Source organism: Opisthocomus hoazin, chromosome 6, assembly GCF_030867145.1.
Source record: "Opisthocomus hoazin isolate bOpiHoa1 chromosome 6, bOpiHoa1.hap1, whole genome shotgun sequence".
Classification (NCBI taxonomy): Eukaryota; Metazoa; Chordata; class Aves; order Opisthocomiformes; family Opisthocomidae; genus Opisthocomus; species Opisthocomus hoazin.
In genome coordinates, this window is record NC_134419.1 from 34,204,324 (window position 1) to 34,228,698 (window position 24,375).

At 53.7% G+C, this 24,375-nt stretch overlaps 1 protein-coding gene across 3 annotated transcripts in view; it reads left to right on the forward strand.

Moving 5' to 3' along the window:
* The first annotated feature begins 2,166 nt into the window (after positions 1 to 2,166).
* Positions 2,167 to 24,375, forward strand: part of C6H1orf21 (chromosome 6 C1orf21 homolog) — a 109,168-nt gene continuing 86,959 nt past the window's right edge. The window contains exon 1 of one of the 3 annotated variants that reach the window (XM_075422707.1): positions 2,167 to 2,282. The gene's annotated coding sequence lies outside the window, so the exon portion shown is untranslated. Of the gene's footprint in view, positions 2,283 to 7,164; positions 7,221 to 20,601; positions 20,621 to 24,375 lie in introns of those variants that run through there. The other 2 variants (XM_075422708.1, XM_075422710.1) reach the window with 2 other exon arrangements.

Below are 24,375 nucleotides of genomic sequence, written 5' to 3' on the forward strand. Positions count from 1 at the left end.
CCTTTGAGTATCAGCACGTTTAGGAAACAGTTTGAGGTTTTGGAGCTGTTATTCTTAAAGGGAAAATGAATTTGTCAGTGTGGAGTTGATGTTAGCATCTCCCAGGCAGGGTCTAGATGACTCTGATTAATCAGACTCTTTAAACTGTTCCTGGCAACAGTTTGTACAGCTTTTTAGTTTTCCTTCCAAACTCACTTTAATTGGGAAAAATGTGCAGTAACTTCACCTATTTCTCTGTAAACTGAGCCATGACTTCTCTTAATTTCTCCCATTTCTGAAACGCAGAGCTTCATGAAAGTGTCAGGAAGTCACCAGCGAGAGCAGTAGACAAAAACCTGATCAACAAACTTGTGCATAAAGAGGTGGATTTACGTGTAAATGATTACATTATGAATGCTAACTAGCTGCACACATTGCAAGGAAAATGTCCGGGAGGTTTGTTTGTGGAGCCCGAACAAAATATGTTTGCTCCGTGCTGGTCGTTTTTATTGGAAACGCAGTTTCTGGCGGCACAGCAATCGTATGTTTTTCGCTGTAAAAGCTCCACGTGCCGTTGGAAACAGTACCGGGCTTGCGGCAGTGAAAGGGGGGGAAAACAAAGTTGGCTGAGTTCAAAGTCATCAGCCTAGAGCTGGAAATATTTCCTCGTTTGGAATCTCCTGATGCCGTTTGTGACCACCTTTCTGGTAGTGATTTCCAACGCGGAGAAAAATAATCAGGTTGTTAGAAAGATGAAGGTAGGAACGGCTGCGAATGGGATCTTGCCCAGGATTTCGCAAAGAAACTGTTCTTTAACATTTTCACAATGGTGAAGGAAAAATATCCTTAGATGAAAACAAATCTTCCTGGATTATTGAAGGATACTAAACCTGTAAGCGATGAAAAGAGTGCAGGCTTGCTGGAGCCTTTCCAGTTCACATGGTGGCACTTCCCGACAGAAGCAATCTGAAAACGGTTTTGTGACCTGGTCTTCGAAGCAGCTTCCCCGCAGCCTCCATTTTTTTTCAGTCAACAGTCATTTGCACGAAAAAAATACGCCTCTGTGAATACGAACACACAGGTTTGCTTGTGAAAATTTGGGCACGTGTGGCAATAAAGCCGCTGTGTATCGTGTCCTTGGGGAAAACCTCTCCTCCGTGGGGTGGAGAACCACGCTGCTGTCCCATTGCTGGGCGGGAGGAGGATGCCAAAGGCACAGGGGTCTGTGTCGTCACAGCTCTGACCTCACCAAGGCGTCTGCTGTCCTCCCACCCCCTGCCCGAGAGCTGCTGCGGATGCTCAATGACCGTGGATGCTGGAGATGCTCCGCAGCGGTGTGGATGCTCGATGACCGTGGATGCTGGAGACGGTCTGCAGCGGTGGGGATGCTTGATGACCGTGGATGCTGGAGACGCTCTGCAGCGGTGGGGATGCTCAATGACCATGGATGCTGGAGATGCTCCGCAGCGGGCACGGAGCCTCCCGGCTCCACGGAGCAGACAGCCCACCCAGGGAGGTGGGTGCGGGCTCTTCGGAGAGTGAGTGGGAGCCTCCCCGTGCCCACCGTTGCCCTTTGAGGGCACCCAGCTGCTCGCCCACGCACTGCACACCAACCGAGGCGGCGCGGTGACGCAGCACACCTGTCCCCGCACCCCAGAGTTGGGTGGGGTAATTAACAACCGCAGCGCCGCTAATCACCGCGGCCTCGTCCCTCACGCTCGGCCGAGACGGACAAGCCGGCGAGTGGGGAAGGGTTTTGAGGGTTTCCAGCACGGCTTTCAAAATGATGCAGCGCTATCCCTGCCGGCAGCTGCCTCGGAGACCAGGCGAGCCAGTGGGCGCGGGTTTAACGCTGATGAGCTGCGGGGTTGGGAGACCACGCGCTTTAATTAAGGCCACGAGCTCCTTTCTCAGCGTCTCCCTCAGCACCCATCCCACCGGCACCGGCGGGAGAGCCCCGCGGCCCCCGCACCGGCCCCGCGTCCGAGCCGCGCCAGGATGGGCAGGGCCGCAGCCGGGCCCCGCAGCCCCCGGCCCCGCATCCCCCCGGGCGGGCCCCAGCGGAGGGCGGGGCGGGGCGTGCGGCGGGGCCACGCCCCCTCCGTCTCTGCCCGCCCCCCCGCCGTGAGGGCAGGCCCCGCCCCCCGCCCCGCCCCACCCCGGCTCCCCGGAGAGGCCGCTCCGCTCCGCTCTGCTCCCCGTCCGCCGCCGCCTCCCGCACCCCGGGCTGGAGCCGCCCGCTGCCCCGCGCTGCCCCGTCCGCTCCAGCCCGGGCCCCGGGCCCCGCGCCGCGCCCAGAGGAGGTGAGCGGCCCCCGGGGGGGGGCTCCGCGGGTCTGCCGGCCTGGGGACCGAGGGGGGGCCCTCAGGGCCGTGCCCGCCACCGCGTCCCCCGCCGCCGCGCGGCCTCTCCCCCCTCATCGCTCCGTCTGGCGCCCCCCCCTCCCCGCCGCCGCCGGGCTTTGTGCGGGGAGCGGGGAGCGGCTGCGGGGGCGGGGGGGGGGCGGCTGCGGTGCGGTTCGGGGTGCGGGCCGGGGCCGGGGGTGGGGGGGGGGGGTCTGGCTGCCTTCCCCTCCGTTTGCGGGAGGCTGCGGGTCTGCTGGCCTCGGGGGAGGAACGAGTCGCTGCAGGGCTCTCTGTGGCAAGGTTTATATATGGTTATATGTATGGATATCTCTATATGTTCTCTCGGAGGGGTCGGGCAGCGGGCGTGCTGCCGCGCCAGGTGCCCCTCGGGCGGGGGGCACCGACACCGTCACCCGGTTCGCTGTGGCTGTCAGGCTGTGCCTGCGCGGCCGTGATGTCATGCTCCCCGCGCGCGGCGATGGTGGCTCCGGCGATGGACGGATGGATGGATGGAGGAACGGAGGATCCGGGCATGGGTGGATGAGAGACGGTGAATCCGGGGATGGATGGATGGAGAAACCATGAATCTCCATCACCGGAGATGCAGCAGAGCCGGCCGGGGCTCGGCAGAGCTCCTCTCTGCCGTGTCCGTTGTCCCTCGGCGCGGGCAGGTTGTGGGGACGCCGGGGTGGTCGCTGCGGATCTGTGGGCGGCTGCGGGCTCGGCGTGCCCAGAGCAGAGATCCCGAGCTTGCTTTCCTATACGGAGGCGTTCAGATGCGTGGTTTGGTCAGAGAGCCGTTTGCTGGTGCGAGGCTGAGCCGCGGGTATCGGTTGAGGGCGAATTTTGCTGTGCCGTAGAACGCCGGCCGCGATCGATGGGCAGTTCCGCGTTAGCCCCCGATACCACCTGGTGATTTCTCGTGAGGTGACCATGGACTGGTGAGCTGAAACTGAGCGGTGCCGAAGCGTGTTCCTCACCGTGTCCGGTTTGCCCTGCGCCTTTCCTGTGCCCCGGCTGGTCAGATTTCAGTGGAAGAATTCTGCTCCTGAGCCTGTTCAAAGCAAGACGTGTGTTTTGGGTTTATTTTTCTGACGCGCTGTTTGGTAACAGCCGTGAGGCTGCGTGTTCCTGAAGATCTCCCGAGTCCGGGGGCGGGAGGTGTTTGCCCTTTGGAGCGTGCTGGTACTGCTGGGTGCCGTTCAGCCTTACATTATCTTAGGCGTTGGATGGCGAGGCAGCTGGGGTTGTTGGAGGCTTTGATGGTGCAATACAATAATAATTATACATCTTCCCGTCGTCTGGAGAATCTTTAAATACTGCTGAGTCTGGGGAGGGGCTTCGCGCGTGTTGGTTTCCAAGGGGGCAGGCGTGGGTGGGCAGCGTGCGACGCGAATCAGCTGCGTTTCAGGGCGGGAGGGCAGGGGCACGTTGGCACCGGGGCTTTGGGCTGTAATTTATGGGTGTGATGTCATGCAGTAGATAAGCTTTGGTGGGATCTGCCGGGTAAATTACGCCCTTTGTTTATATACGTGCAATTACTTGTTTTGAAAATCCACGCTGTGGAGTTTGCCTAACAGCCTGCACTGGAGTGGTGAATAAGATCCAGCAGAACGTGCTCAGATTGTGCAACGCTGCTCAGCAGTGGAAAACAGCTCAGTGGTGGAAAACAGCTCGCTTTGCCGTGCGCTCGCAGCCCGTGCCGGGTGCGAAGTTATTACACCGCGTCTCCCCGCTGCGATGGGTCCCGTACAGTAGTCGGCTGCGAAAGCGGTGGCCGGGCGCTGCGATTTTCTGCTTCCTCCATCGTCTGCTCCGTTGTGTTGTTGAAAAGGAGCGGGGTGCTGAAATGAGTGGTTCCAACTAATCTGCACTGGAGAGAGCAGCGTGGTTATTTAAGGCTGCTGTAGTTTGTTATGCAATCGGATTAACAAAGGTTGAAATGATCATTCGACTTCGAGTAAACAAATGAGAGAGAGATAAATATATTTATATATAAAAAACAAAGTGGATTAGGGCAGCTGTTTACATCGGAGAAGCGCTGCGGTTAGCATGTTGCCAATATTAGACAGAAACACGACGAGTGGACAGAGTAACATCATAAATAAATTTTTGGTAAGCTTCTCGGGATTATCTCGCACTTACGCTATTGATTGTGTGTGCTCCCGGAGCTGCTGCGGCGCCTGGGGTGCTGCCCGCGTGCGTGGGCAAACTTCCTTTCGGCTGCGTTTAGCTGACAAGCGAAGGCCTCGGCAGACGTTGTCGTGCGCAGCCCGGTCGCGCCTGGGGTGCTGTGCGGGCTCCGTGCTGACTGCAGCACCGGTGCGGGCTCGGGGGAGATGACCAGCGCTCAGCTGGAAGCTTTTCATATATTTTTCTTGATTTTATTCAATTCCGAACACGTTTGCCAAAGCTGGCAGCCACTCCTCCGGCCCGTGATTAGTTGGCTGTTTCTTGGTGGTGGTGTGGAAGCCACGCTGCTGCGGGAGAGGTTTTTAAGGCTCGTCTCCCTGCGTCTGCTGGCAGAGGAGGCGATGGCGTGTGCGCCGCGTCGGCAGCGAGGCGAGAGCGGGGAAGGCGGGCGCCTGGGATGCGGGGAGCGGAGGGGGTGTTTCCTGGCATTCCGACAGGGACCTCTGCCGTGGCGAGGTCCATGTATATGTATGAAAATATATATATATATAAAATGCCGTAGTGTGAACTATGCCCACTGTTATTAGGGTACGCGACGGCGTAAAGTGTTTGGGGGGAGGACGCGGTGCAGTGCAGCCTGCTCTGGGTGACCCTGTTTCGGTGGGGGGTTGGACTGTGTGACCCACAGAGGTCCCTGTCAACCCCGAACGTTCTGTGATTCTGAGGGAGGGATTGCTGACTGCTGGCAGTCGGTTTTCCGGGGCCCTGCGTGTTGGCGTGGAGCCTGAGCCCTCCCAGCCTTCCCCTCCGTCAGGGAAAGGTGAGGTACCACCAGGGTGCTGCTCTGCCCTCCCTCAGCGGAAGGCGGTGAACAGGACTGCGCTTTGGATAGGCCTTCAAAAACACTCCGGAAAGGGTTATTATTATTATTACTTATTTGCTTACCACCTGCAAGCAGGCATGCAGTTGCGAAGGGGTTTCAGAGGCACATGCGAATCTGTCTGGCCGTGGTCCCGGCTGGTCTTTGTGCTGCGCAGCGTATTCGTGACTGGATGTACGCCAGTGCCTCTTGGGTGGGCTGGAATCGAGAGGGGTGCTTTGGGGAACAGGTAACGCTGTTCAGGCCGTGTTATTGCTGGACGTTCAGAGAGGAGGCGGCGTGAAATGCGATGAGGAGTGGCAATTTGAAGACTGCTTCTCATACTGCTGCTAGTCTGCTGCAGCTCTGATTTGATAGCAGGTTGATGTCTTGTCGCCTTCAACTTTGTGGACTGAATAAAAGCAGCTATTCTCGCTCAGGCTAGAGATCTGTTTGCTCGGTATCTCTTCTGGTGGGACCGCTCTCAGGTGGGTTGGAAAGCTGTAACCGCAGGGTTCTCCTCCTCCTGGTGAGCCGTTCCAGCAGCCATCGCTCTGGGGAAGCGCTGGGCCGGCAGTTCCATCGAGGCTGCCGTGTTTGGTGGCTGCTGGTGGATCGTCTTCTCCGAAAAATGTCCGATTGGTTTTGAAAACCTTTATGGCGTTAGAGTTCGCGGTGTCCTGCGGCGGCGAACTTCTGGTGTGGTTGTGCACTCTGAAAAGGATTTTATTTTATTTGTATTGTGACTTGCCATTTGAAGTGCCTGCCCTGTGGATTTTTTCGGAATTCTGGAAGGAGATTTTTATTTTTTAGATTTTTACATGGAAGAGTACTGTGTGTGGGGACGTTAACCGGTCTTAGAATGTATATAAAGGTAACTGCTGTGTGTTTGCAGTAAGGTGTGCTCCCAGTCCTGTTTACAGTCGCCTGTTGTAGACACACAGCATTACGGCTGTCATCTTTAGGTGATGGCACACAAAAAAACCTTCAAACAGGAGCAGGGATGCGATTTCTGCAGCCGTACGTCCTGTGGGTGGGTTGCAGTAAGCCTTGGTTCGGAATGGCTCAGTCTGCACAGGAGCTGCTGTGTGCCAAGGAGCGGCTCTGGCGTTTGAAGTTTTTGCCAGAGGAAATCTTTGCAGGGAATTGGGCACAGCGTTTTAGGGGATGCGGAAGGATGCGGGGAACAGAATTGAAAAATTGTATCAGAGAGCTTGAAGTTAAGAAGTGCGGTCTCCGGTAAGGGCAGCATCGTGCAGTAAAGTCAGTGACTCATCCCCGAACTGTGCTTTAGGTTAGTTTTCAACACGCCGTCCCGGATCGTTTCAGGAATAGGTGGGTGTTAAAAAGTCATGGTTGAAATCCCCCTTTTCCTTCGTGTGGCAGGGAGGGAGGACCTTTTTGGCTGTGTATTTGCTTTTATGGTGGTGGTCCAGGAGTCTGTGTGGGTGGCAGGGGCCATCTGGGTTGCGGAGGCTGTGGCACCGGGCTTTGCTATGGGTGGTAACGGCAGTTACACTGGTGTCTGCAGAGAAGCCCTCCAAAGGTTGGTGATTACTTTATTGTTATGGCATCTTCTGAAATCCTGTTGGTGAATATGGGTAAAATTTTCACGTTTTGAAAGCAAACAGAAAATCTTAATCTTGTCTTTTTTTACTGTTGTTCCGCCCTTAAGCCTGTAAACTTATGATCAAAGTGGGTGGAATTTCAGCTGACTGGTTTATGGGTGGGATGATAGTAGCGAGTGACCAGACAAACGCTTTCGGGTTGTGTTTGAAATGGAGACACTTACATAACGATGCTGCCCACAGCACCAGCGCCTGCAGACGGAGATCTCCGCCACAGCGTGTTTGTCCCACAGCATCCCCGGCCTGCGTGCCTGCTGTCGCGCGCGTCGAAGGAGGGTGAGTCTGGAGCGGGGGGACGCCAGCGCCAAGTGACTTCACTGGAATATCAATCCAGTCCTCAGCAGCAGGGCTCAGAGTCCTCGGAGCCGGCAGGGCTCCGGATTAGGGGCTTGGAGAAACAGATATTTAAATGATTGTGAGCTCTTAATTTGTTATCTGAATCCGGGGAAAACCGTTCTTTCTCTTTTGTGGAGCACTGTCTGTCTGTGTTTGGAAGTTGTTTGTGGAGATTTATCTCTTAATGTGCGGCATGTGCTTAGCAAAACTGAGGCCCCGTTTTTGAGAGCAGATTGCTGTTGCTGATAAAAACCCCCCAAACCAGTGAGCATGTCTCAAGGCATCGGGATCGCATCAGAGTCCTTCCTCTTGCTATGGAAGTGGCTCCGTTTGTTTTTCTCCTGTCTCTATCTCCAACAGAGAGTAATAGACTCTATCTATCCATCTTATCCAACTTATCCATCAAGTTTGGGAAAAGACAAAAAGTGAGTTCACTTGAACTATGTATTTAAGAGGAAAAACTTTCCAGGATCTATATATGCAGGCGGGCATTTTCCCAAAAGGGTGTGTTGGGCGTTGAGGCCGTAACGATGTCGTTGCTAAACAAAATTGTAGCCCTGGACCTGTCTATAAATACCAAAGCCTCACCGCTGTGACTCCGTGAAGCGATACGTGGCTGGAATCATCTCGTACCTCCGCACGTAAAAGGAGCTTGGTGAACTTGTGCTTTGATAATAAACGAGGAGAAGTTGATCCAGGTTGCCCAATGTGGGAGTTTATCCACACGATGAGAGCTCTCTCTCAGGTGAGGGCAAGGACTCGCCTGTTAGACTTTTCTCCTTAGGATTTTTATCTCGTCCCATCCCAAGTTTTTATCAGTAAAAGCAAAACAGCTCAGACGTGATCACGCATGTTTGACAGACCGACCTCTGCGTTTTAGAGTCGTGGCTGATTAGATTTGTGGAGCCTGTGCAGTTCAGGTGCTGGCAGGGAGGGTGCTTTAGGAGGAAGACGACACAGAGGAAGGAGCATGTTGCTCTCCTTGCCCTTCTGAGGATGGCAGCGGCGTTGTCTGTGAACTCAGCAGGTTTCCAAGACGGCGTGCCAGTCTTGGTGAGCCATTCCTGGAGGAAGAGGGCTTGCTGGAGTTCACCTTTCTACTTGGAGAATTCCTGTTAAAGTTCTGAATATCGGATATTTGCATGTCTCTGCTAGAAAACAGTCGGAGGGAAGAGTCAGCTGGTAACACAAAACAAATGCTGTCTTTTTAAGGGCTTCTAATGGGCTGCAAGCCCATTTCAGCTTCAACTTTGAGGGATGACTAAGATGTTTCTCTCTTCTGGCAATACCCGGTTTGGATCCTGCCACTTGATTTTTGTCTATGGGCCTGTTCGTCTCGGCTGCGTCTGAAAGCGGATGCAGCCGACGGGCGATAACCGTGCTGACGAAATGCGCCGGAGCTCGGGTTTGTGTTGCAGCTGGCTTTACACGGCACGCCGTCGCTGAGAAGCTGCCCTGTATTTAAAGACGTGGTCTGGGCTGCTGAGCGTGGCCAGCCGCGTGATGCTGAAGGACAGGGCACCGCTCCTTCGCTTCCAGGGTGGTTGTGCTGGTTACGTCTGCGCGGTCGCTGCGGGCTGGTGGGTGCCCGGAGGCTCAGTTTGCTCTTCGGAGCCTTTGTTCTGCAGGAATCTGAAAGAGCGGAGCTGGAGCTGCGGAACAAGCCGGGCTGAATCCCGGGGAGCGGATCTGGGAGCTCTCCCCTGCGCCCGCCGCAGGAGTGCGTACAGGAGAAGTACTTCAGGAACTTGTTTTATTAGCGCGTGAAGGAAAAGCTAGCCAGGGTTTTCTAGTACTGTCTCTGTTCTTTTTACCACTCAGAGTTCTTATGGACGTAGTTGTTTTTCCTTATGATTGATGTTTTTAAATTACTACCTAGTTCTTGGGTGTGGGAGCCTATCATTTAGGAGCGTCTGGGCAGTGCTACTGAAATGGAAATCAAACCCTCCCAGTGAGCAAGCTTCTGAGATAAATTCTGTTGTTTTTCCTGTTTAAAATAAAAAATAAGAGGAAGCTGTATCCGTTCTCCCTTGGTCATGCCAGATAAGGTACATCTTTGAGATAAAGAAGTCCTGATGCTCGTGGGAGGAGGGGAGCGCTTCTTTCTTTTGTCTTCACCGTTGCAGCGGAGGATGCTAATTAACCCCCAAACAAATTGGGTTTGGGGGTGTTTGCTGTCATGGTGGCAATGTTTTGTTTGGGAGAGCTGCGTGAATGACACCTGCAGGCGTCGGTAGGGAGAGAAACCAGCCCCTGGCTGCCCCAGCTCTCCCCGTGCCAGGCTGCGGAACCGTGCCAGGAAAGCTTTGCACATGGCAGCAGCCAGCGTGGCTGTGCTGGAGCAGATTGTGCGCCGGGGGCTGCGGCACAGCCCTGAGTGAGGATGGTGGCGGCGACCGTCGTCCCCAACTCGAGCAGCCGGGCTCGGGCTCGGGGTGACACGACGCTGCTGGGCGGATCGGGGCGATTGTCAGCTCCGGGTGCGGGGTTGGTTTGTTGTTCTGCCCCGACGACGGGAGCTGACTCTGAGGTGGATTTTCCTGTAACTAGCGTGCTGCATCTTTGACGTTTTGGCAAGAGGGAGAGTATTTCCTTAAATAAAAAAAAAGAAAAAAATGGACTAAGAGGCCTCAGGCTTAGTAACAGCATTTAGGAGAATAACAAATGCTCAGCCTTGTGAAGCGACGTTTCGTTGTGTATTTATTTGGGGATTTTTACAAGCGTAATGGAAAATTACGCAGTTGACTCTTCGCTGAGTCGTAGTGGGATTTGAGGGACCTAATTTCCCCGAGACTGTGAAAATCCCAGGCTTCGTGATACACTTTTTGTTTGCCTTTACGCTTCTGCGTTAGTCTCCGAGCCGTTATTTGTCCGCAGCAAATGCTTGGGTGCTGCAACAGAAAGAGTGTAAAAGCCAGTGAGTAGAGAGGAGAAAAAGCCGGAGCTTCTCAGATGTGTGGGGACTGGAGGCAGTAGGGTTAATCTGGCGCTGGGGCAGAAATCGGTGGGAGAAGCCCGGTCAAGCGACTGGCCAGAGGAAGGGAGGGAGGGTTCCTGAGGTCCATGTCCCTGCTGCAGCCGAGGGGGATCAGGCCGACGACTTGGGGATGGGGGTTTTGTGCCCGGTCTTTCCCGGAGCCTGTGGGTAGCCATCGTGTGCTTCCTCCACCGTTGCTTGATGTTCTGCGAGCTCGTGCCTGAAGAAGAGACTCGCGAAGAGAACAGCTTTCCAGAACGTCGTTAGAATTTTAATGCTACAATTTAACGAGGTGTGCAAGTTACCTGTAGCACAAATAACAGTGCTGACGACTGCTTTTCGGTTATTAATTCTTGTGCAGTGTGCTGTTGGCCATGAAGGTGGGTTGTCTACGCAAAGTGGTTCCATAAAACGCAAATTATTAGCTTCTGCGCGGGTCAGAAAACATTGCGTGCTTGGCGTAACTCATGTTGTTACGCAGGCGCCTTTGCTAAGCAAGTAATTCAAGGGCTGGTTGCTCAGAGCAGTGTCAAAACCGCACGTGAATTCTTGCCGAGTGTAAATAAAGCGTTTCGGCTTTGGGTGGTGGCTGCAGGATTTGGCTTGGAAGCACTTTTTGGGTGGCGGGCACGGCCCGAAGCCGGGTGCCATAGGTGGCTGCGCTCCTGGGCTGGCGTCGGGACGGAGGATGACTCCGTCGCCCCTCGTCGCTCCAGAGCGGTGGTGATTCCCCGCAGCTCCGTGGCGGCAGCCAGTGGCCACCCGTCCGGCTCCCTTCCCACCCGTGGGCTGCCGAGGGCGTGAGCCGGCACAGAGCCCTGTGCCGCGGGCTGGGATGCCGTCCCGATGGAGTCAGGGAGGGGTTTGGCCTTCCGAGGTTGGAGCAATAGCGAATGTGGCGGAATCAGCACGCAGTGCTGCTGCTGCCGGGTGAAAAACTGGTCCAAGCCCTGCCCTGGCCTTGCTCTGTCGGCAGAACAGGTCGGGCGGCAGCGCGGGGCTGGAGGAGACCACAGAGAAGAAGGTGAGGCTCTCTGAGAATGTTCACTAAGTGCGACAGGTCGAGGACTTTTGTTTTTCCAGGGTTTACGTTGGCTGCAGTAAGTGAGAAGGAACTTCTTTACTCCTGTTGTTAGGATTATGACAAGGAAGGCAAGTGGTTGTTGTGCTGCTGGCTTTCCCCTCCCGCCTGCCCTCCGAAAGATACCCCAAGGTGCAAAAGAAACCCCCACCACCCCGGTCTAAATGCCTGGCTTTGGAATGAAGCCCTCAGATGTATGCATGGTCCTAGCAATGCAATGGAGGGCAGCGTCCTGACGGCAGCACCGCCGCCTGTCTCCTCCGCCCGGCGTTCCAGGAGCTGCTGCTAGCCTGGGAACGCACATGAAGAACCCGCTTGCTGTTGCTTCCCATCACAGCTCTTTTCTTTGTAGCAGAGGGCAAATACCGGGATAATTGTTGTGTTCCTGTGTTTTTTTTGCCTGAAACCAGATGCAGAAGAAGCCGCTCTCTTTTCTAGGGTGTTTCTGCGTCAGCGTATGCGTTGAAAAGGCGACTGACAGGCTGTTGCTGGCCATAGCCAGTGTCAGCCGCTTCCCGAGGCGTGGGCTCTCGTCAGCGGGAGGTGGGTTTCACTGTGCTCCTGGTGAGAGGGAGAGGTGGGACAGGAGATCCCAGCTGAACTAACCACGCCAAGGGAACGATCCCCGGCAAAATACCTGCTTCCTGAGCGTGTGAGGTCAGCCCGGCGTTTGATCTTGGCCGTGAGGCTGAATATCCTTGGGAATAGGAGCCGCAAGTAGGAATGGAGGTGGCCCTGGGTTCTTGGCTTTGCCGCGGTGGTTGTCACCTGGTGAATCGCACTGTCCCGTTTGCCGACAGACTCTCTCAAGGAGTAGGCTGGTGACCTCTGTGCTTTCCCGGGCGTTCGTGGTCCCATTCCTCTCTTCCCTACCTTGAATCTTCCATTCTTTCTCTTTACCTGCTGCCAGCTCCTGCCACATCTCATGAATGTACCTGAAATGTGCTTTTTATTGAAACGATTTTATTGCTTTGGAAACGCTGAGGGTGCTTGGGTGTAAAAAGGGAAAAAAAAGCAGTGTGTGAGCTTCATGGTCTGCTGCTTCTGTGCCGGTGGAGTCAAGCTCCGTGCGTTAGGCTCGGTATCAGCAAGGTTTTCAAAGTGCACGCTGAGCTGAGGTGCTGTCTGTGGGAATGCTGGTCCGGTCTCGGAGCTGAGGGGGAAAAAACCAGCGTTGGAGGAGACACAGGGTCCTTTCCGTATCGTCAGACCACGCGGCTGGTTGCGTATCTCGCTTTGAATGGCAAAGAAGAGGTGGAAAACAGGAGACGGGAGCGACTTTCTCCCTGAAGGTAAGGGACGCCTCTTGGTGCTTGGGACTCTACCTCAGTGTTCCTCCCTGGTCGTTAGCCAGCACGTCGAGTCAGCTCCGTCGTCTGGTTACTCACCGGGGGGACGTTGGGGGATGCTGGGACGGGGTTTAAAATTGGTGAAAATGATAGCAGTCTAAGGTGCTGTTTTCTGTACTTGCCTGGAGAGTTAGGAGCACACGCTGGGTGCTGCGCGCAGCTGGCTTGAGCGGTTCTCAGGGTTTTTACCCCATTTGCGGCTTCGTTATAGATCTGTACTGGGGAGGCTCAGATAAAGTGAGTGCCCGCAATGAAAGTTTTAGGGAATGGGGGGAAAAAGTATAAAGCAGAACAAGCTTGCACCAGAAAATCAGCTTCACAGCACGTGGTAAGGGTGCTTGCAGATACTGCCGCGAGAGCAGAGGGTTTCGAGGTGCCATGAGTGGTGCCGCGGGGTGGGAGCAGGGAGACCACAGCCCTTTCTGCGGGGAGCCCGCGGGGCTGCCGCGACTGGAGTTGCCCGTTTGGGCTCTTTGCGGCTGTGCCGGTATCTGTGTGGTGCACAGTGTGGCGGGACGCCAGTCTGGTTTGTGCCCTGTTATCGGAAAAGTGAAAGCAGATCCCTTTCTAGGCTGTGAAAAGTTATTTTTGATTTTTTTTTTTTTAAACAGAGTGAAATCTGGATTATTTTTCTGAATCCCTTGATGAACTCGAACCTCAGTAGCTTCATTCTGTTCTCATAATAGATTTGCTTTTCAAATACTGTTTTTAAGATCATAGTTACGAAGAAGAGTATTTCCTATTGCTGTCTGTGACAAGTACTGATGCTGCCGGTTCAGCCCTGGGGTTGGGGTGTCCGTTGCCTTTTCCGGACAGCTTTTGTAGCTGTGCTCTCCCCACTGCTGCTGGGTGAAGACAGTGCTGACTGATTGCAGGTTTAATCGCTAATCACTAGAAACAAGCAGCTCTGAGTCACTGGTCAGGGAAGGCAGAAGGACAATCAGATATTGTGGCTGTGTTAATTTGTTTACGGATAGCAAAATTGGGTAAATATCAAGGCGGATTTGGTTTAGCCCCTGTGTGTGCTGGCGTTCAGCACCCTGGGACCAAAACTGGGTGCTGCTGAAGTCACGGAGAATTTGGCCGTTGAGCTTAGCCAGGTGAGGGTTTCACTTGTGAATGTTTAGAGGCACAATGATTTTTAATACTGTTAAATGCCGTAGAAGAAGGATTCTCGGTGACTTCAGCATTAAAGCCATAATCACAGGCTTCGGAAAGGGCCGGGTAAGATGGGAACGGGTCTTTCTGGCTTTGACTGGGGCAGGAGCAGAGCTTGGGCGTGGTGTTTCTGGGTCAGTACCGTCCCAGGGTGGTATCACAGAATGGTCAGGGTTGGAAGGGACCTCTGTGGATCACCCAGCCCAACCCCCTGCCGAAGCAGGGTCACCCACAGCAGGCTGCACAGGACCGCGTCCAGCCGGGTCTGGAATATCTCCAGAGAAGGAGACTCCACAGCCCCTCTGGACAGCCTGTTCCAGGGCTCCGTCACCCTCAGAGGGAAGAAGTTCTTCCTCATCTTCAGCTGGAACTTCCTCTGCTTCAGTTTGTGCCTGTCGCTGGGCACCACTGGAAAGAGTCTGGCCCTGTCCTCCTGACACCCACCCTGCAGATATTTATCGGCATTTCTAAGGTCCCCTCTCAGCCTTCTCTTCTCCAGGCTGAACAAGCCCAGCTCCCTCAGCCTCTTCTCGTAGGAAAGATGCTCCAGTCCCCTCATCATCCTCGTAGCCCTCCGCTGGACTCTCTCCAGTAGCTCCTCATCTCTCTTGAACTGGGGAGCCCAGAACTGGACACAATACTGCAGATGGGGCCTCACCAGGGCAGAGCAGAGGGGGAGGAGAACCTCCCTCGACCTGCTGGCCACAGTCCTCTTGCTGCACCCCAGGATCCCATTGGCCTTCCTGGCAGCCAGTGCACGCTGCTGGCTCATGGTTAACCTGTCGTCCCCCAGCACTCCCAGGTGCCGCTCCACAGAGCATATTCCAGTTGTGAACTGCAGTGATTTTGCTTAGTGCACTGCACTGATTCTTCTTGTTGTCTTTTCCAGTGGAAATGTTAATATTCCACTTAGGAGCAGTGTTTCTTCTGATCTCTGGCTGCACCCGTTGTTTGTTCCGCAAACCTTCTCTCTTTCTGCCACAAACCACATAGAGAACTGGTGTTATGGCAAAACAGCCGTCACTTGTGCTAGCTCCCTGATTCCCAGCAATGCTGGTTTGTACGCCGGCATTGGAAACTGCAAGACAGGCAAATAGACAAGTGCACAAAAGGAAAAGCAACAGCAGCAAGAAAAAAGATGCCATAATTGATTAAAATCCATTTCATTGTGGGATCTTACCTATAGCTAATCAGGAGTCTGTCTTTGCAGGGAAGCCAAGGGTTTTGTAGATGAGCCTGTGCCTGCTGACCCTGGGTGGGCTCTCTGGGAGGACCTGTAGGGTCGTGGGGACCTAATATATACTTACAAATATCTGCAGGGAGGGTGTCAGGAGGACGGGGCCAGACTCTTTCCAGTGGTGCCCAGCGACAGGACAAGGGGCAACGGGCACAAACTGAAGCAGAGGAAGTTCCAGCTGAACACAAGGAAGAACTTCTTCCCTCTGAGGGTGACGGAGCCCTGGCCCAGGCTGCCCAGGGAGGCTGTGGAGTCTCCTTCTCTGGAGATATTCAAGCCCCGCCTGGACGCAGTCCTGTGCAGCCTGCTGTGGGTGACCCTGCTTCAGCAGGGGGTTGGGCTGGGTGACCCACAGAGGTCCCTTCCAACCCCCAACATTCTGTGATTCTGTGGTTCTGTGGTGGCTCTGACATAAGGTGGGGAGAGAGAGGGCAGCGGCCGACCCTGCAGATGCTGGCTGTGGGAATATGTCCGCTCTCCGGGTTGCCGTGGCTTTTACTGGTTCAGGGTCCTGCCCGCTTCGTGGGATCGAGGGCTGTTTGCATTTGTTTTGTGCCCACCGCTCTGACGGCCTCGCGTTGTGCAGCAGACCAGCCAAACCCAAACCAGCACGAATTTCCGCTGGGTTTCATGTTGCCACTTGTGTTGGCGCGCTGGCAGGGTGCTTGGCAGGACACCAAAGGATGGGAGTTGTCTTGCAGGCCAGCAGACGCGCTGGAGGTAAAGCGCGGTGCCTGCTGCAGCGCAGCCTCGTGCCCCAGCTGCGAGGGTTGTGTGGGGAGTACCGGCAAAGTCCTGGGCAACATAAAGCTGCGTCATGGGTGTCGTCCTTACTGGTTTAACATTTTTAAGCATTTTAAATATATAAAATGCTAAAAGCTTAAACTTGAAAAAGCCCCACCTGTAAAGAAGTGCCTTGGTTGACTTCAGTTGCAAGTCAGAATGATTTTATTATGGAGCTTCCTCTCGTCAGCAGTAACGCCATTGCCCACTTTTGATTTGCCTTTCTTAAATTTCCCCTTGCCGCATTACTAACTGTGTTATGCTGGTGCAGGGAGGCTCCGCAGGAGCTCAGGACACAGTCGTGACCCCTCGGCGGGGAGGCTGGCTCCCCAGATCGCACAAGGTAGAGGGGAGCAACATGGTGTGGCTGGGGAAGGGGGGAAGGTGTTCAAACACCATGTAGATGTGGCACTTCGGGACATGGTTTAGCAGGCGTGGTGGTGATGGGTTGGCGGTTGGACTTGATCTTAGAGGGCTACGAGGATGGTGACTGGAGCATCTCTCCTACGAGGAGAGGCTGAGGGAGCTGGGCTTGTTCAGCCTGGAGAAGAGAAGGCTGAGAGGGGACCTTAGAAATGCCGATAAATATCTGCAGGGTGGGTGTCAGGAGGACAGGGCCAGACTCTTTCCAGTGGTGCCCAGCAACAGGACAAGGGGCAACAGGCACAAACTGAAGCAGAGGAAGCTCCAGCTGAAGATGAGGAAGAACTTCTTCCCTCTGAGGGTGATGGAGCCCTGGCCCAGGCTGCCCAGGGAGGTTGTGGAGTCTCCTTCTCTGGAGATATTCAAGACCCGGCTGGATGCGGTCCTGTGCAGCCTGCTGTGGGTGACCCTGCTTCGGCAGGGGGTTGGTCTGGGTGACCCACAGAGGTCCCTGCCAACCCCTGCCATGCTGTGATTCTGTGTGATTTTCCAGCCTTAGCGATTCTGTGATTCTAAAGGGGCTACGCTGGCAGGAGAGCCAGAGAGACCATCCCGTGCCAGGACGATCGGTCCGTGTTGACTTGCTGCGTTGAGTGTGGTACAGCCTTAATTACCTCTTGAATCAAAGAGGAAAACATTTTCCCCGTGCTTGGGTCGGGGTAGGAGAGGGCGTGACGTGGTGCTTTCCCTGCGTGCTTGGTCTGTATTCCTACACCCTTTCCCAGGTATCCACTGTCGGTTTCTGTTGGGTGCAGGGTGAAATGGACCTTTGGTCCGACCCGATGTGGTTCCTGAGAATAGCTCTGCGTCGTCAGCTCAGCTTGAAAGTCTTGTGTGGACTTGTGGGGTCTGTGTAGAACGGCCTGGGGGGCCGGGAGGACTGCAGGCTTCCTGGAGAAGGAATCGCCTCTTTACTTGTTTCTGTACATCCCCAGCTGGGCTGGTTCGATAACAACAGTTCTGGAAAGTGGAGGAATACAATGAAAATTTGCTGTCAAATTAAAAAACAACAAAAAAAAAGGCGTACTTCTGCCACGCTTAGAGGAGCAGAGGGCTGGAAAGGTGGAGCCTTCCGTTGCCTGTGCTGTGCTACGTGTCCTTTGGTCTCCCATATATGAAATGGTGTAAAAATGTAAACCGTCTCGATGCAACACATGGTGATGCACGAGGAAAAGCTCAGTGAAATTGCAAAGTATTTCCCCCGTTCATGAAAAGGAGCAACTGTTCTGTTGGGTTGCAAGGGGGGGGTGCCTATGTTTCATTTCTTTTACAGGGTTTTCTCGTCTTCCTCTCAGATGAGTGCGAAAAGAAGTGCCGGTGTGTTTGTCGTCGCCGAGGAGTGACGGATTCTCATCGCTAAGGGGCTGACGGTCGAAGTGAAATGCGGATTTCGAGCAGTGTGCGAGAGCGCTTGCTCCTTGCATGTTGATACTGTGAACGCTTGCGAGTGGGAAAGCTCATTTTCATGTGCAGACAGTTAATGATTTGTGGTGGTAACAAACTTTATTTTTAGACTCTCTTAAGCCAGCAGAAAAACGAACTTACTTTTTAGAGTTGGTCACTCTTTTAAGCCTGCACTTTTTCCCCCCCAAGGTCTGCAAGTAGCACTTCCACCTGTGTTTCACAGAATCCCAGAATGTTCGGGGTTGGCAGGGACCTCTGTGGGTCACCCAGCCCAACCCCCTGCCCAAGCAGGGTCACCCAGAGCAGGCTGCACAGCACCGCGTCCAGCCGGGTCTTGAATATCTCCAGAGAAGGAGACTCCACAGCCTCCCTGGGCAGCCTGTGCCAGGCTCCGTCACCCTCAGAGGGAAGAAGTTCTTCCTCATGTTCAGATGGAACTTCCCATGCTCCAGTTTGTGCCCGTTGCCCCTTGTCCTGTCACTGGGCACCACTGGAAAGAGTCTGGCCCCGTCCTTCTGACACCCACCCTGCAGATATTTGTAAGTATATATTAGGTCCCCTCTCAGCCTTCTCTTCTCCAGGCTGAACAAGCCCAGCTCCCTCAGCCTTTCCTTGTAGGAGAGATGCTCCAGTCCCCTCACCATCCTTGTAGCCCTCCGCTGGACTCTCTCCAGTAGCTCCTCATCTCTCTTGAACTGGGGAGCCCAGAACTGGACACAGCACTGCAGATGGGGCGTCACTAGGGCAGTGTAGAGGGGAAGGAGAAGGGGGTTCCTCACCTTCAGCACTGCAAATCAGAATACTGCTTTTTTCCCTGCGTATTTAATCTTTACAGTACATTAACAGTGTCTTCTGTTCTCCGTCAGATTCCTCCCTTAGCCGAGGAGAGCAGACAGAGTGATTAGCCAGCAGCTCTTTAGGCAGGAAGGGTTTGTAACGTCCGGCCAGCCCAAGTGCCTCTGTGCCTCAAGAGGAGCGAGAGCCCCGCAGCCTGTCACCGCGCACCGTCCTGCAGGGTCCCCACCTCAGCTTTGGTGGCCACTAGAGCGGGCTGAGGTTAGCTTCCAGTTTATATGGCAAAATCACGCCTGGGGACTGCGGATTCCGGCAGGCCTTTGTGCCGCTGAGCACGCGGGAGTCTGCTGCGCGGCTGGAGCTCTGCTGTGCCTTTGCTGTGTTTTATGTCATTCAGACAAGTTCACATCAGTTTTTTTTATAAGTGATTGCTTTACAAGCTAAGTAGAATGTATTTTTATTAATTTTGTGCGAATACAAGCAAAAATACGGAACAAAATACAAATGCAAACATGTAAGAAGACACCTGTAAGAAAGGTTCTGCTTGCGTGAGTTCTGTTTTAAGTGAGTTGAATGCCCTGTGTGGTTATCTGTATATGTGTGTGTATGCACACAGGTTTTTTCATCCCAGACAATACTGCGTATCACTCGGCAGCAATGCGGAGCGGTGCTCGGCTGGGCGTCGGAGGCAGCGGCGGATGACTGGCTGCGCTCGGGTGCAGGTTCGTGGCTGCAGGCGACTGTCTGCGGCTCGCATGTTACCGCGGGGCAGTGCAAAATCCTGTGGGGGAGATGGTTTGTGCGAAACGTCGGTCGCTGCGATTGCCAGGTCCCTCCTAACGCTACACAGTCACAACATCTGCTGATGCAGAAGACAGTGTATGCTCTGTGCAGGTGTGAGAGCAGTGAGAATATAAATACGCATGCTTCTGAGCAGTAGCTCTAATCAACGGCACGATAGGTGTCCGTAGCATAAGGTATACGTGATAACCGAAGGTATATTTGCAGTATCAGTAATTAGGTTTGTCGTAGCTGTTCAAGAAGAGCAGTGTGTGTGGAGGTGCAGGAGGGCGCATTGCCGGGCCGGCCGGCTGCCTGAAGGAGAGCCCAGGTCCCCTGACGTCCCCAAGACCAGTGCTGGTGACGGGCAGAGCTGCCGCCTCCGGTTCCCGGTTTGGTGCCTGCTGCGTGCTCCGGGCTAACTGGTGGTTTAGGAGAGCTGGATCACGGGGGTCATGGTGGTGTCTGCGCTGGCGGAAGCGGGTACGGGTGTGTGTAGGGCTCTGGAGAGGCGGGTGGGTGGTACAGGGCAGGTAGACCCTGGCAGCACTCAGCGCCGGGCTTCGCTTTGGTTTCTGCAGGCTCCTGTTGCTTTGCCTCCTGCACCAAAGAGTCGCCTACCCTTAACTTTAACTTCCCCCCCGCCTTTTACGCGTGTTAATTGGCCTTCAGCCAAGAGATCTTGCTGCCGAACCCTTCCGAAGTGAAAGCCAACCTCAACATTCGAGCCCTTTCTCTGGGGCGAGCTTCATACGCTTGAAGCATCTACGGCAGCCAATCTGCCCAAGCATCTCCTGCGGTCTGGAGCTTTGGAAACCCATCCCGGTGGTGTTTTCGGCGGCTGCGCTGCTCGCGGTGACTTTCCTTTCTCCTTTGTCAGCCTTGGGAAGGAGCAAACTTGGAAGCAGAAGGAGAAGAGAAGTGGAGGCTGAAATGAATATTTAAGCACTTTGAGATTTATTTTCCTGACAAATAAAATCGCTGCTCAGTTTCTGCAGGAGGAGCGTTCGCCAGAGCCTTGCCAAATACTCCAAAAAAGGAGCTGGAGGATGTTAAACATGAACCCCACAGCATTTGGTGGGAGTTTGCTCTGTTGTTCGGTAGTGACTCATCTCCAGGATGATCCAGCCACTTCCCTCTGTGTATGCGGGGAAAAAAAAAACCCTGGCAAAGGTCTCGGAGCCGCCTCCGAAATGCAGTGTCCTGTTCAGTTATTGCTTAAAGCAGCTGAGGGTCTTCAGCCCTTGGGCGATTGTGAGAGTTGGGCTGGCAGAAGACGTTTGCAGTCAGATCTTGTTGACTTCTTGTTCCCCAACCTGTGTTATTGAGAGCGTGCGGGACGAGGAAGAAATGGTAGGTACGACCGGAGCAAGACGTGGAGGCTGTGGCTTTTTTTTCCCTGGGTGGATGGGATCGTTGGTTTTGAAAGCTCGGGGGCTGTTAGGACGTCGCGCTCTCCTTTCTGTGCGTCGCCTCTTTAGCAATTGACCTGGAAATGAAAGATCGGCGCTCAGAAAGCCGAGGGCTCCCGGCTGGATTTGCCTCCTGCCCCTCCTCGTCGTCCTCTGAGGCAGCAACGAGCACAAAAACAGGAAGGGGGAATGCGAAGGGGTGGGAATACAGCAACTGCTGGGTTAGCGATGCCAGGAGGAAACGGGGCTCGGACGGCAGCCGGGCTTCTGGGAAGGAACAAACCGGAGGTGAACTGACTTGAAATACTTCAGAAAATTGCGTTTTCTCTCTTGTTGAGTTTTTCTGTGACCTCTTTCTATGAGATTTTTTCTTAATGCGATGAAGTACAAAGAGTGCCCATTTTGCTGGCTGGGTCCTGGTGCTGGCATTTGAGCGAATGCTGACGCAGTGTGTGTGGACTCGCGTATCCGAGGGGTTTGTTGGCTTGTCCCCTGCGTGCAGAAAGGAGTGAGGGTGGTGATGGAGCCTTCATGGAGATCCAGTGAAGGACTCTGGCTCCTCTGTGTTGTGATTCCACGTGTGAAGGCTGCTGCTTTTTCCTTCAACCCTATTTTTTTTTTTTATTATTGTTTCATTCCCCAGATATTGTGAAAGTTGATCGAGTGATTTTTTTTTTTTTTTTTTCATAATATCCCCCCGTAGAATTGCTAGAAAAATAGAGCTGTGTTATATGGCAAAGTGTAACATGGGATGTGAACGACAGTTGCGCTTTAGGCTCTGCGGCGGAGGGAAGGCACTGTCCCGAGGGCCTGGGGGACTCGTGGTCCATGCCCCCTCGCGCGGGCTCCTGCGCATAGGGGCCGGGCAGTCAGCGCAGACGCGCTTGGACTCTTCCGCGTGGGATTGGCGTTTTTCTTCTCCAGGAGCAGCGTGATGCCAAGAACCAGCGGTGTCCTTTGGCTCTTCGTGTTCAAATGAGTCAAACTATAGATCAAGAGCACTGTGGTTAATGAGGGCGCTGGGAAGGCTGGGGGGAGGAGGGTGCCTTGGTCCATCTCAGCTTTGGTTAAGGATCTGAGGAAACAGAGACGGGGCTATCGCATGGTTTTTTTTCTGCTGTTTTCTGGTTTCCCATTTTAATTAGAACCCCTTCCCTTTGAGGGCAAAGCTCCAAAACTTTTGGCAAAGGTTGTCTGGGTGAGAAGTAACTGTAGTCCAGCAATTCCTGTTGAAAGGGAGACATCCCCAGGGGGTTCTGCTCCAGGCCGGTTCGCTGCAAGCGTGGTGGTTTTACGTGCTTGTCCCCAAGCAAGGACGAGCCGGATGAGGGGATCTGGGCAGCCGTGTCTCCGAGCCTTCAGAGCGCGTGGTGGAGTACGGGGTGGCGAGATCCCAGGGGCAGTGCACGAGAAAGGAGGGTGTTTAACCGAAGGGACTGGCAGTAAAACCCCTCAGCATCAGTCCCTGCTGCCTTGGGGTGTTGGTCTGGCCCCGCGCAGCAGACTGCCGAAAGATCGGCACAGTGGTACAGGCCGGGCTCGTTTTAGAAGCAGCGTGGAAGAAATTAGGGTGAAGTGTTGGGTTCGACTGCGGTTTGACGTATCAAAATGATAGAATATGTCCTAAACAAGAAACATTTTCTAGCAAAAAGAAATGCACCATTGGGAATTACGGTAAATGTATGGGAAGCAATGAAATGATTTCTTAGGAACAGTGTATCCTCTGGCTTTGCAAAAAGTGCTTTTTTTATCAAGAGAAAGCTGTATTTACATGGAGATCGACATGATTTAGTGGTTACTGACCGATGGCAAGGGAGCTCGCTTTAACAAAATCGCTGCCAGTGAAGCTGGAGAGGATGGTTTGGTTTGCCTAGCGGAGGATGTACGTTACACGAGTGTCAATAAGCGTCTCCTACTCAGTGCAGAAACTGTGAGTCACGATTTTGGCCGTGTCCTTATGGAGAAGACTGTCCGAGGAGGTTGGAGACAAATCAAGTATTTTCCTGTCCGGCCCCTGGTGTCCTACTCTTGGCCAGGACTCTGAGACAGGGGGACTTTTCTTCTCAAACTGTGGATGTGAAGAAAGCCTCCAAGGCCTGTCCTCTTCCCACAGCGGCCACTGGAAGATGTGCTTTGGAAAAGGATGAGATCGTTGTTACTTTTTGCTTTCCTTTTGGTTTTCATTGTTTTCTCCACAAAAAATGCCCATTGTTTTTGAGCAGGTCTTTTTCTCTCTGTCGTCATTCTTTGGTTGTTGTTTCGAAGGACTTGGGATACTTTTTCCATGTTTTATCTTCAGAAAAAGATATCCGGTCGGTGCTTTTGTGAAGTTCATAGAGCTCGTAAAATAGTGGTAGAGCAAAACCATCCACCAGTGAAAACACTTCATCTACAGAGCAAGTTGTTTCTGAGAAAAGTTGAGTAATACTTGATTTGATTTTGTTTTGTTTTGCTTTGGTTTCTTGGCTTCCAAATCAGTGTTGAAAAATACCTGCCAACTGTAATTAGTTTACTGGAAGCTTAATTCAAGGTCTAATTTTACTGGAAGCCCGAAGGAGGGGAGGAGACCAGAGCTGGAGGACGGCAATCTGACGCTGAGTGATGGCGATGTCAGACACACTTAAGATAAATGAACTTGCTCCTCATAAAATAAACACCCAATGCTGCTTTTGGCCCAGGGTGATGAAGGGACTCTGTGGAGGTACTTGTGGCGTGCTGACCGTTTTGCTGCTGGTCCAGAGGCCTTCGCTGGTGGCTTTGGTCGTCTTTCACCAGAACCTCTTGGCACGCGCCTAGCTGTGAGCCCTCAAATTGGTTGTGGTTGGAGGGTGTTTGTTGAAGAGCTTTGGCCAAAAAGAAGACCGGTACTATTCTGAGAAGGAGATGGAAAGTATGAAGTTGCTTTAAATACTAACTTTTGTTAGTGAAATTCAGGTTTGCTGATTCCCATTTTTAAAAACTCACTGTCGCGCTGGTGTCTCTCCATCGGGGAACCTCCTGGAGCAATTCCAGTGTTTCCAGCTGGGTCTGCTAACACCTGCAATGTCCAAGTCTGCTCTTCTGGAGGAGAGAAAGGAAAGAGGGGGGGAAAGCGAGTTTTCAGAGTGAATCGACCCAAAGAGCAGGCTGTGCGGGCAAGTATTTAATTTCTTCCCCATCCCCGACTTCCCTTGTGTCGTGGCTGGAGCATCGCCGATGTGTGGGCAGAAGGAGGTGGCTTGTGGTGAGGCAGGCGGGTTGCACCTGATGGCTTGGTGTCAAGCAGAGAAACCCTGGTGATTTATCGTACACACCTGAGAGGAAGGATCGGAGAGGAAGCCCCTCTCGTTCTTACAGTCTGAGTTTTCTGGATGTGACTCTGGTCATCCCTCTGCAGCTCTGCTCCCTGCGTTCAGGGTGAGCTGCGTGCGTGCTGTGGGTCGCTTCACCCAGCAGTCAAACCCCCGCCTGAGACCCCCGCGGCTTTCGGTTTGTGGAGCGTGTGTGCCTGCTGGTTTTGTTACCCGTCACAAGGCACGGGAGGAGTTCAGCCGCAGTACTGGTCCTTGCCGAACGTTTCCAGAACTAGACAGGTGATGAAGGGTCGATGTTTCGGGTGTGCTGCATGTGAAGTGCTTACGGAGCGGAAGGGTGGCGGCGGGAGCGGTTAACTTTGCGTTTTAATAGTTTAGGCAAAAATGTTTGGAGACAACACAG